Here is a 10,116-nt window from a genome sequence, read left to right as displayed (position 1 = left end):
GACATATTCCATCCAAGATAAAACTAAAGAAAATTTTACATCTATGGGGAACATACAGCTTATGGGTTAAACTGTAATAGCTAGACATGGGAAAATAAACTTCTTTTAAAACTATATTGTGTCAGGGAGAATGTAGCTGTCACACATGGCAAAGTCAAACAACATTTTCTCCATATTCCCACTGTTATAGAGGTAACCAATATCAGAAAAAATATTGGATGGTCAAATAAGGCAGATCACACAGGGTAAAATGGCCTCTTTCTTATCAGTCATACATATTTGGATACCGACACACTGTAATTCAAAGAAAATGGGACACTCTTAGGCAAAATATAATTTCTTAATCTCCATGGCATTTGGATTCTGTATCACAGACCCACTCCTTAGAAAAGCTATGAAACGTTTACACAATAAAGAGAACTCCAGGGAAATTACACTGTAGGTCTCAGGTTCACTTTTGTCTGGCAGAGCAGTAAATCTTCCCTGTTTCAACTGACATTTGTAACTATTACAGAAGTAACATCTGAGGATGGAACCTGGTGTCAGTTTATTAAAGAGTGATACTCTTACATACTTGCTCCTGAATTCACGGGAAAAAAAGAGGTGGGTTATGAAATTGCAGAACTCTCATTACTTGTCACTTTTTGGGACACAAATATGCTTTTACCCAAGATCTCATCCATGTTCCCCCTTGCAGCGCAGTACTGATGCTCAAATTCTAGGGGGGTGATGAAATTGTAGGAAAAAACATGTTGGTTGTGGTTAAAATTACACTGCATTTGCAGATATAACTTAAACCTAAAATGTGCTGCTATTGTATCTTGCACTGGTAAAAACTGTTGTGTTTACTTCACTGGTTTACTTACTTTGCACTGGTAAAAACTGTTGTGTTTACTTCAGAAATACCACTATAACTTACTGTATATAAATAATTGGCTGTGTTAGGGGCAGCCATCGACCGTTCGCCATCTAAAACCTGCCGAATTGCTGTTTTAGCCTATGGGGGACCTCCTAGTACCTGGAGTATTTGGAGTCAATTGGTGGTAATCAAAGTTTTTTGGGGGAAAAACTTTGAATTCCATCAAATGCTCTATTCCTTCGATCGTACGATTAGAATTCATTTAAACATTTTAATGTTTGTTATTTTAGGTGATGTTGCTCCTGTATCCACCATTAGTCCCTTTGGTATAAAACTGTCTGACTGGCTTTAATTTTTCTTGAAGGCAAATGTTTGCTCTGCGTCATCAGCCACTTGCTTTGCATTATCCAGCCCTTTGCCTCTGCAAAATGCCTCTTTATGCGTTGGGACTTATACTACTGTAACCTTCTTTAATTTTGTTTGCTCAGGCATGTGTTAGCTTTGTGGGTTTTTTGGTCACAGTCATAGTAGACAGGGTTAATGTTGCCTCTCTCTGTTGTAACAGGGTTGCTGACCTTTGGGCTCACTCAATATTTTTTAGTGAACTCAGTAAAAGTTACGTTTCCATCTCTTTGTGTGATAAGAAAAGCAAAGAGTTTGAATGATTCAGGTAGGCCCTTAAGAATCATTGCAATCAACAGTCCACCACTCAAAGTCTCTCCGGCATTTCTCAGTGCAGTTATGGCTGTTTTTGCATGTACTGTTTCATATAGTCTGTGACACTTTCATTTGCAGCTTTCTGAAATGATGTTAACTCTGTGTAAGATAATTATTTGTGGCTTACCTTTGCCAGCATAGTGGTTTCTCAGGATTTGTAGTGCTCTACTTCCATCATCAGCTGCTTCTCTCATAATCAGAGACAGACATTTATCATAACTGGGTTAACTCAGTGTAAGCCTCCTCTCTCGTACTTCTGTTCTCATCCAACTCTGTGTCCTATGTGGGTTCATGCAGGATGGTTCTATAGTTTATCCCTTTCTGTTTCTGAGTCTGACTCTTAAAAACCGGTCTTATAATCAGTTGGAATCTGTTAATACATTGTTTTAGAAGTCAGAACTAGGAGTGCAGAAGATATAAGCAACCAAACAGATACTGTTTTGAGTAATAATTACACTTACAAATAACTGAAAATGTTTGAAAGCTGAAAAAGGCCGAATCCCGAACCAAATCCTGTATTTGGTGCATACATAATATAAAGAGTTTTTGCGTAGAGAAGATTCAAAGTTCATATCTAAAATTGGGGCCACAATTTATTTTTTTTGTATATTTGTTGGTTTCTGTGAGACCCATGAGGAAGTTACAGTTAGAGATGAAGCGCATTGCATCAGCCTGGGAATATGCTTAACAAACAATCCAAAGGAATCCGCACTCACAGGTCTTAAATAAAATTAAAAATATTTATTAGAACAGATGATTGTTGTAGATGAAATTATTGTCTCTGCACCCAGGCATATGAAGATCGTTTTTCGTGAGTGCCGACACTATGGTGGAATATATATATATATATATATATATATATATATATATATATATATATATATATATATATATATATATATATATATATATATATACAGGCAAGGATTTTAATTTGAACTGTTTGTTTTGTTATATTTGTTACAAGCCAAATAAACTGCCTGAAAGAGACTATACTTTCAAGAGTTGTGATTGTGCCATGGGCGGCTTTATCCCAGTCACCTAATCCCTGACAAAATATATATTGAATGAATACCAGAAGTTGTGTAGAGTGTAGAGTACCTCCCCAGGCCACGATTATCATTGAATTTAAAATTAAAATATTTTCCCAAGGTTAAGTTGCTAAAGATTGTTTTTTTTTTGTTTTTTTTACAATTATCCCAAAAAGGACCAGTATACTGTATACCAGTAATTTACGATTACGGGCAGAAGTGCACTAAGAGGTTCAAGAGCATGCCCCATAATGCTCATTTGGTCAGCACTGCTGCCTGAGGGAATGACTGCTCTGTGCATCTTGCACCAGATATAAAATCTGGAGCAATAAACAGCGCAGCTATTCTTGGCAAGTGGCGATTGAGGCCTGTGGCCACTCCCACTACTTAAAATTAGCTAGTTTTTTGTACTTTGTACACTGTCAAGGAGGTTTTCAAATTAACCCTTATGACATTCTTAAGTTTAGCATAATATAACTGACAGGTAAAACATGGATTGTATATATCTAAAGGGGAACTATCACCCAGAAGTTTAAAAAAAACTGTATAATTAAAGCACTTTTCAAGTACACCCATACCAAAAATATCAAAAATCCTAAACTGTTTTCTCTGCTACTATGCCAATGGCATTTTCATTCACACTTGAAGAAGACCTAAACCCTAGAAATTACTATGGTTAAAATTGCCATATTTTACATACTGACTGTAACCCCTATTTGGTTGAATTAGACAATTACCAACCAGTGTGATAAAGCATGGGCTACACATGACCCTCTTTCACAGGATAGGCTTTCGCTACTTGGAAAGAACACAATGAGGTAGATCAAAGTAGATGCCAGATACATTCAAGGTGTAGCAGACACAGCATGGGAAGACACCATAGTAGGCATAGCACAGGAAGTTGGTAGGATCACCTTCCAGGTTTCAGTACCTCATGTGGCCGGATCCCATACAGCAGACGTTGAACAGGAATATCCTATTCTATCCGCCTTGGTGGAGCTTGAGTTGCTCTTACTAGCTAAGCCTCTCTAACTCACTCTCTCTAGATACAAGGGTTGTAATATAGGCTGATGCTACAAGGCTGATTATTAAATTCTGATGCTAATTGCACTGGTTTCTGAGATGATGTAATAATTATCTGTATTAAGTACTAATCAGCCTTATATTGTTGCATTTCTATTCTGTATATACAGTATATACCTTCAGCTCAGGTAACTGAAAGCATCACAGAGCATTCGTAATGAATCAGCAGAAAAGAACATGGGGAGCTATCGGAGACACATATCTTCCTTGCTAAAGGGCTGTGGTTGCCTTGGGCTGGTATAGAAGCCCAAAACATAATGTACAACATTTATAGCCTACTTCTTTACTTAGGCTTTAGTGTGGATAATGACAAATACTTAAGAACTCATTTATAAGTTTTTACTTCATACTGTGGAGCTACAGAACGTTTATTGTAAACTTGAGTGTAAATATACAGCAACTGTGATATTTGGTGCTGAGATAAGTGGCTGATTTCTGGAGTAGAGGTGATAATTATTAACATTAAATGCAAAGACGCTCAGATCACATTCCCAGGAGAAACAAGCTTTCCTAATATTTTTGCTAAAAAAAAAAGACATCATTAAAAGGAAGTTTAGAACTAGAAGTTGCTTTTACATAGCAGAGGATTATATAAAATAAATTCATTTGTCCTTTAGAATGTTAAAGAAATGCAATTTATTGCAGTATTATCTATGGTATTGTTTTAAGAGAAACTACTGTACCATGATATTACAAAGGCAGATTGTGACACACTACAGTAGAAAATTGAAAACCACAGTAATTTAGGCAACCAAACTTACCAAAACTCCACTTATGCTCCTCTTCAAAAAAGACGATCAGCGATCCATCGTGCGGCGCTCCATTTCTCCTCCCTTATAGGAGATAGCCAGGTAGGAGAAACCGAGCGACGCACGATGCGCTGTCGCCGTTTCTGAAGAGGAGCGCAAGCATAGTTTCGGTAATAAAGAATTATCGATTTTAAAGTTTAATATGTGTTGGCGTCTTTTTTTCGTAGCATACTAACAATTTTTTTTTAGAAATTATTTGCTGCTACTGGTCCTTTAACTGCAAGGCGAGCAAGTAATAATTAGAAAGAAAAAATATGTCCTCAATGTAACAAATGTTTTTTCAAATTTGTTTGTTTGTTAACCACAATGCAATATTTTCCCCACAACTGAAACGTTATTGAAGCAGTGACGCAATTACAGCAAACACACACACATAGCACTTATACACAAATACGATGCAATTGCACTGAAAGATTTCGAGACATTGGGTCATTTGTGGTGCTTAAAATTGTGTCTATGCATAATTTATGTAAAAGATGGTTGCAGTGGGAACTCTGAGCTACTACAACCTTTAAGATGTCTCTAATTCCAGAGTTCCCCAGTCTCATTAGGCGCACTTGCCCACAATTTGGTACAGGAGCCAGTGGTGCTGAACTATGTAGAAGTACAATGAACTTTGGATGCTAGAAACATTTCCAAATTGCACCAACGTTTGTGTGACCACAGCTGTGGTTTTGGATGTTTCCCTCTAGCACAATATTCATGTAATTGAAGGTTTAACGTGGCATAATAATTAAGATTGACAGATAAAAAATGATTGCACATGATAACTGTGCATAAACACTGAATAACACACTAGAGTTTAGGTAAAAAGAGGGGTTACATTCTGAATCTAGTGGGAACAAGGGGGCCTATTAGCAACAAAGAGTGGGGCCCAGGCCAAATTCTGCACCAGAGAGTCTTAAACTTGAAGCTACTGCACGTCTATGGTCAGATTTATCATAATTAATCTACAATAACACAAACAGTCCCCCCAGAACAGTAAAAGGCAGTTTGCAGTTCTTCTGTTGTTGCTGAGCTACAATTCATCTTTTGGGGGACTACTGGGTGTACTAGTTCTAAAACCTCTGGAAAGCTAAAGGTTGCAATGTAAACTCAAAAAAAAACAAAAAACTCTATACCTTCTGTCCAAAACAAATGTTCTGTCATGCTTTTTAGCTGAGATTCTTATTATCATTATTAGGGTAATTGTTTCAATGTGACAATCACATTTTTATATTTTGTAATGTGCAGCTTTTTGGAAAATACATTTCTAGGGGAACAGCCAGGACAAGCAGGTGTACCCATGGTTCAGATAACTGTTGTTCATACTAAATGCAGTAGTCAGTGTTTTCAAGGTAAAATTACTCAACTCATGAGGGCACCTGTGGGAAGAGAAGCCTGCCTTACAAATTAATGGTAGTATTTTCAGGCCAGTTGAGTTTGAAACTGGATAAAGGGCCCTGAATTTCTGTCAACCCTAGCAGAGCACCCTAAGCACAATGGCCTGAGATCATCTGAAACCCACTGTTTACAGGACGCCAGGTTTTACAACCAAAACAAATTCCCATTGAATGTGGACTTATATCATTTACAGTTGATCTGGCTTTTTAATACTCAGTTTCAGTGTCAAACTGGGACACCAGAGGCCCACCCAAAAACCTTTGACCAGGGGGCCCACCAAGTAATCTTAAACATGGGGCTCTATTCTCCTAGTCTCTTTTCTTTACATACTATAATCTATTATTCCATCTATTTAGCCTCTTTGTTCTCATTGAAATAGGGAATGGCCATGAAATAGGCAGCATGTCTAGCAGCATGAGGGCCCACTTACACCTGGGCCCACCGGGACTTTTCCTGGTATCCCTGTGGGCCAGTCCGACACTGCTCAGTTTATATTCTTGCTGTAGGCTGTCTTGATTTCTATGAAACCGTATCATTTAAATTAATTTCACTATTAGTCAATAATGTCCCCCATAACAGGCCCAGATTTGTGGAAAGGCCACCAAGGCCCGGGCCTAGGATGGCTGGATTTTAGGGGCGGCAAGTAGCCCAACCACACCCACATTGGTTCTGGAACATTGGGGATGAGCCGGAGATACAAAAAATATTTTTTTACATTTTCTGTCTACCAATCCCCATTGCTCGAGTCCTGATGATGAAAATTTGTACAAATCGAGGGGAGGGGACAGGGGCAGCGAATGGCAGCAAGCCTAGGGATGTCCGCTATGTAAATCCAGCCCTGTCTGGGCTGCCACTCTGGTGCAGAAAGGATGGAAATAATCCCACACACATATATACCAATTCTAATAGGATCCTTCATTTGATTTGTTATTCGATCAAAAGCTATGTTTAAGAAACAAAAATATCCTGCACACAGGCATTGCATTAATGTTACTATGTCATTCCAAGTAGGCAGAAACTGGGCACCCCTAGCACCTGCAACTACCTTATTCGTAATAAAGGCAGGTTTAAAGGAGAAGGAAAGCTATGGAGGCATTTTATTGCCAATAGAATAGCTGCAATAGTGCAAGCTAGAATGCTATATTTATTCTGTAGAATGTTTTACCATACCTAAGTAAAAAGCTCTAGAATCTCTCTGTTTGTTTAGAATAGGAGCTGCAGTATTAATGTGGTGTGACATCACTTCCTGCCTGAGTCTCTCCCTGCTCTGGGCTCAGATTACAGTAGAGAAGGGAGGGGGGTGGGGAAGAGGAGCAAACTGAGCATGCTCACGCCCAGGGCAAGGAGGTTTAAGCTGAAGGTAGGAAGTCTGATACAGAAGCCCATGTGTACACAATAGAAGGAAAGAAATGCAGTATTTCTTTTGACAGGGGACTCAGAGCAACATTACTTTGGGGGTTTACAGGTATATTTAGATGGACCTTTCTGATAAGGCTTACTTAGTTTTAACCTTTCCTTCTCCTTTAAGCGCAGGGCTCCCTTGTTACTATTTTAGTTTTCATTTGGCACAAGGCTCAGCGTACAGCTCACACCCTGCCGTGGATAAAGGTGTAAGTACTCTGTGTGTGGGCCCTAAGGGTGCAATTTTAGAATTTCTAACCCATGATAAATGAGCCCTAATTCCTGTTTCCACTAAAGAAGAGTAGGTCAGAGGTGCATATTTTTTTCAAGGGGTTAACAGCATTCCTTACCAGGAAAAAAAACAACCCATCATTATGGTAAATCCAGCAATGATAAATTACTTACAAATGACAAATGTAAGTAACAGCCTAATTGTTGGGTTTACTATAATCATTTTTGGGATGTTGTACTTTAACCATTTGACTGCTTCCAGATGCTTGTGCCATATCATAACTATGACTAGATGGTACCTCCTTGACCTTAGGTGATTCTGTATCTGTTCCATGTGTTGTATCCTATTATAATCATTGCTGATGGATTTTATTTGACACCCTATTACTCTTCATACGTCTCATTTACACAGGCAACTTTGTCTCTGATTAGTTTCAACTAAACCACAGGGTCTCATTTATTAATGAAGCTGCTCCCTTTCTACTATTTCTACTATTCAGCTTACATGTGAGTGCTCATGACAGTCACAAAAAGTCAATGAAATGTCTTTGAATGGAGAGGTAGTGGTGTCAGCAAGTGTGTGTAAAGCAATGGGACCACTATGCACATGAATGCAAAATTTCCGTTCTGAATGTTGTACACGATGCTCAGAGCTGGTGGGATTTTCAAGCTGCTGTACATGTGCCATTTGCAGAACAACATGAAGCCATGTGTATAGTAGCTGGTTCTGTTAAGGTTTCATAAGAAACAAGCCAACACGGATTAATTTCTGTTTCTCAGACTGCTTGTTCTTGCAATTTCTTTCATTATCTGCCAATATTTTTAACGTAAAAATTTCATAAAACTGATGTTTTGCATTCAAGTTTTACAAAATGTTTGCATTTAATAAATATTGTATATACTATTGTAGAAGCTGGCGGGGATATATTGTAGATGACCGGTATATATCCCCATTCTTTAGGTTTTAAAATTACCTCTTTAAAGGACACCATGGGGTTAACCAGCCAGAGGTGGGCTGGACATCCAAGAGGTGTTTAATGGAGGTGAACAGCAGGTGAAAGGGGTGTGGAAACTCACTGCTGTGTTAAACTGAAAAGTTTGGTTTTCATGTGTGGCTACTCACTGTGGAGTTGGAGAAAGTTCCTTTCTAAAAGACTAAGGAGTTCACTCCCGGCAGACTGGACACTGCAAGTTTTCATGGCAAGTACATGGCTCTTTTGTTGGGACTTATTTTGTTGCTGAACTGAAGCTGTTTTGATTTTTATGCCACTGCTTATCTGTGAGAGATTTATTTGAACTAAAGAAAATAAAGTAAAGAGCCAGTAACCCATTTTGCTAAGATGGAGGAACTGTTGCAGCAACTGGCTCGAGCTACAGTTCAGCTACAGCAGAGCATGGTCGTGCAGCAGCAGGCTACAGATGCTCAGCAAAAGCTATCGGCCATGGTGTCTCAACAGCACTCCACAGATGCTCAGTTGCTTGCTTTGCGAGAGTCTGTAACTTTACAAGCCACCGCCTTACACGATGCTACAATTGCCCAAGCCAGGGCATTGGCTGAGGCTGTAAAGCAGTGTGCTCCAGGACGGTAGACCGTTGCCGTGGCTCAGGAGAACCAGGTAACCACCCGAGCAACTCATTTTCTCCAAAAGTTGAGTCCTACGGATGATGTGGAGGCCTTTCTTACCACGTTTGAGAGGACTGCAGAGCGAGAAGGGTGGCCCCGAGATAAATGGGCTGGCCTAATAGCTCCATTTCTGTCTGGCGATCCACAGAAGGCGTATTATGATTTTAACCCAGATGACGCCATGAATTATGATCGGCTAAAGGCAGAGATCTTGGCCCGCCTAGGGGTAACCACTGCAGTCAGAGCCCAAAGGGTACACAGGTGGAAATATCAAACCAACCTACCACCTAGGTCACAGATGCACGACCTTATCCATTTGGCCACCAAGTGGCTGCAACCCGAGGATCTGAATGGACCCCAGATTGTGGAGCGAGTTGTGACAGATCGGTTCCGCCGGTCCCTCCCTGTTGACCTACAGCGTTGGGTGAGTCATGGGGACCCCAAAACAGTGGATCAGCTGGTCGAGATGGTTGAGAGGTACACGGCTACCGAGGAACTACTTGCTCCCACCCGTCCGCGACCGTTCGCCATTTCACGTCTGGAGAAATCTACACCGGCTAGGAAAAGTTCCCCGCAGAGTCCTAAGCTGAGTGTGAAAGAAAGTGGAGAAGTGCCATCACCGGCCCAACAAGGGGCACCCACAGATACCTCTTCACAATGGAAAGGGGGGAACGTGCAGTGTTGGAAGTGCCAAGCCTGGGGGCACACTAGAGCACAGTGCCCGTGGAAAGACGAGACCATGGAGTGTGGGGCTCTCACCCAGCTTTCTTGTTATGCACAGAAAGTTTACACTGCATGCCCTGACTTGTTTGAGGGGCAATTTGAGTGTGATGTTTACATCAATCAGGTTCCTGTCAAGGCTCTCCTAGATTCGGGGAGTATGGTAACCCTGGTACTAGACAGTGTTATTGGGGAATTCGAGCCAGCAGCCAAATCACTCCGGGTAATTTGTATCCATGGGGATATCCGGTCCTACCC

The sequence above is a fragment of the Xenopus laevis genome, chromosome 9_10S, assembly GCF_017654675.1.
Source record: "Xenopus laevis strain J_2021 chromosome 9_10S, Xenopus_laevis_v10.1, whole genome shotgun sequence".
Taxonomy (NCBI): domain Eukaryota; kingdom Metazoa; phylum Chordata; class Amphibia; order Anura; family Pipidae; genus Xenopus; species Xenopus laevis.
This window is presented reverse-complemented; position numbering follows the sequence as displayed.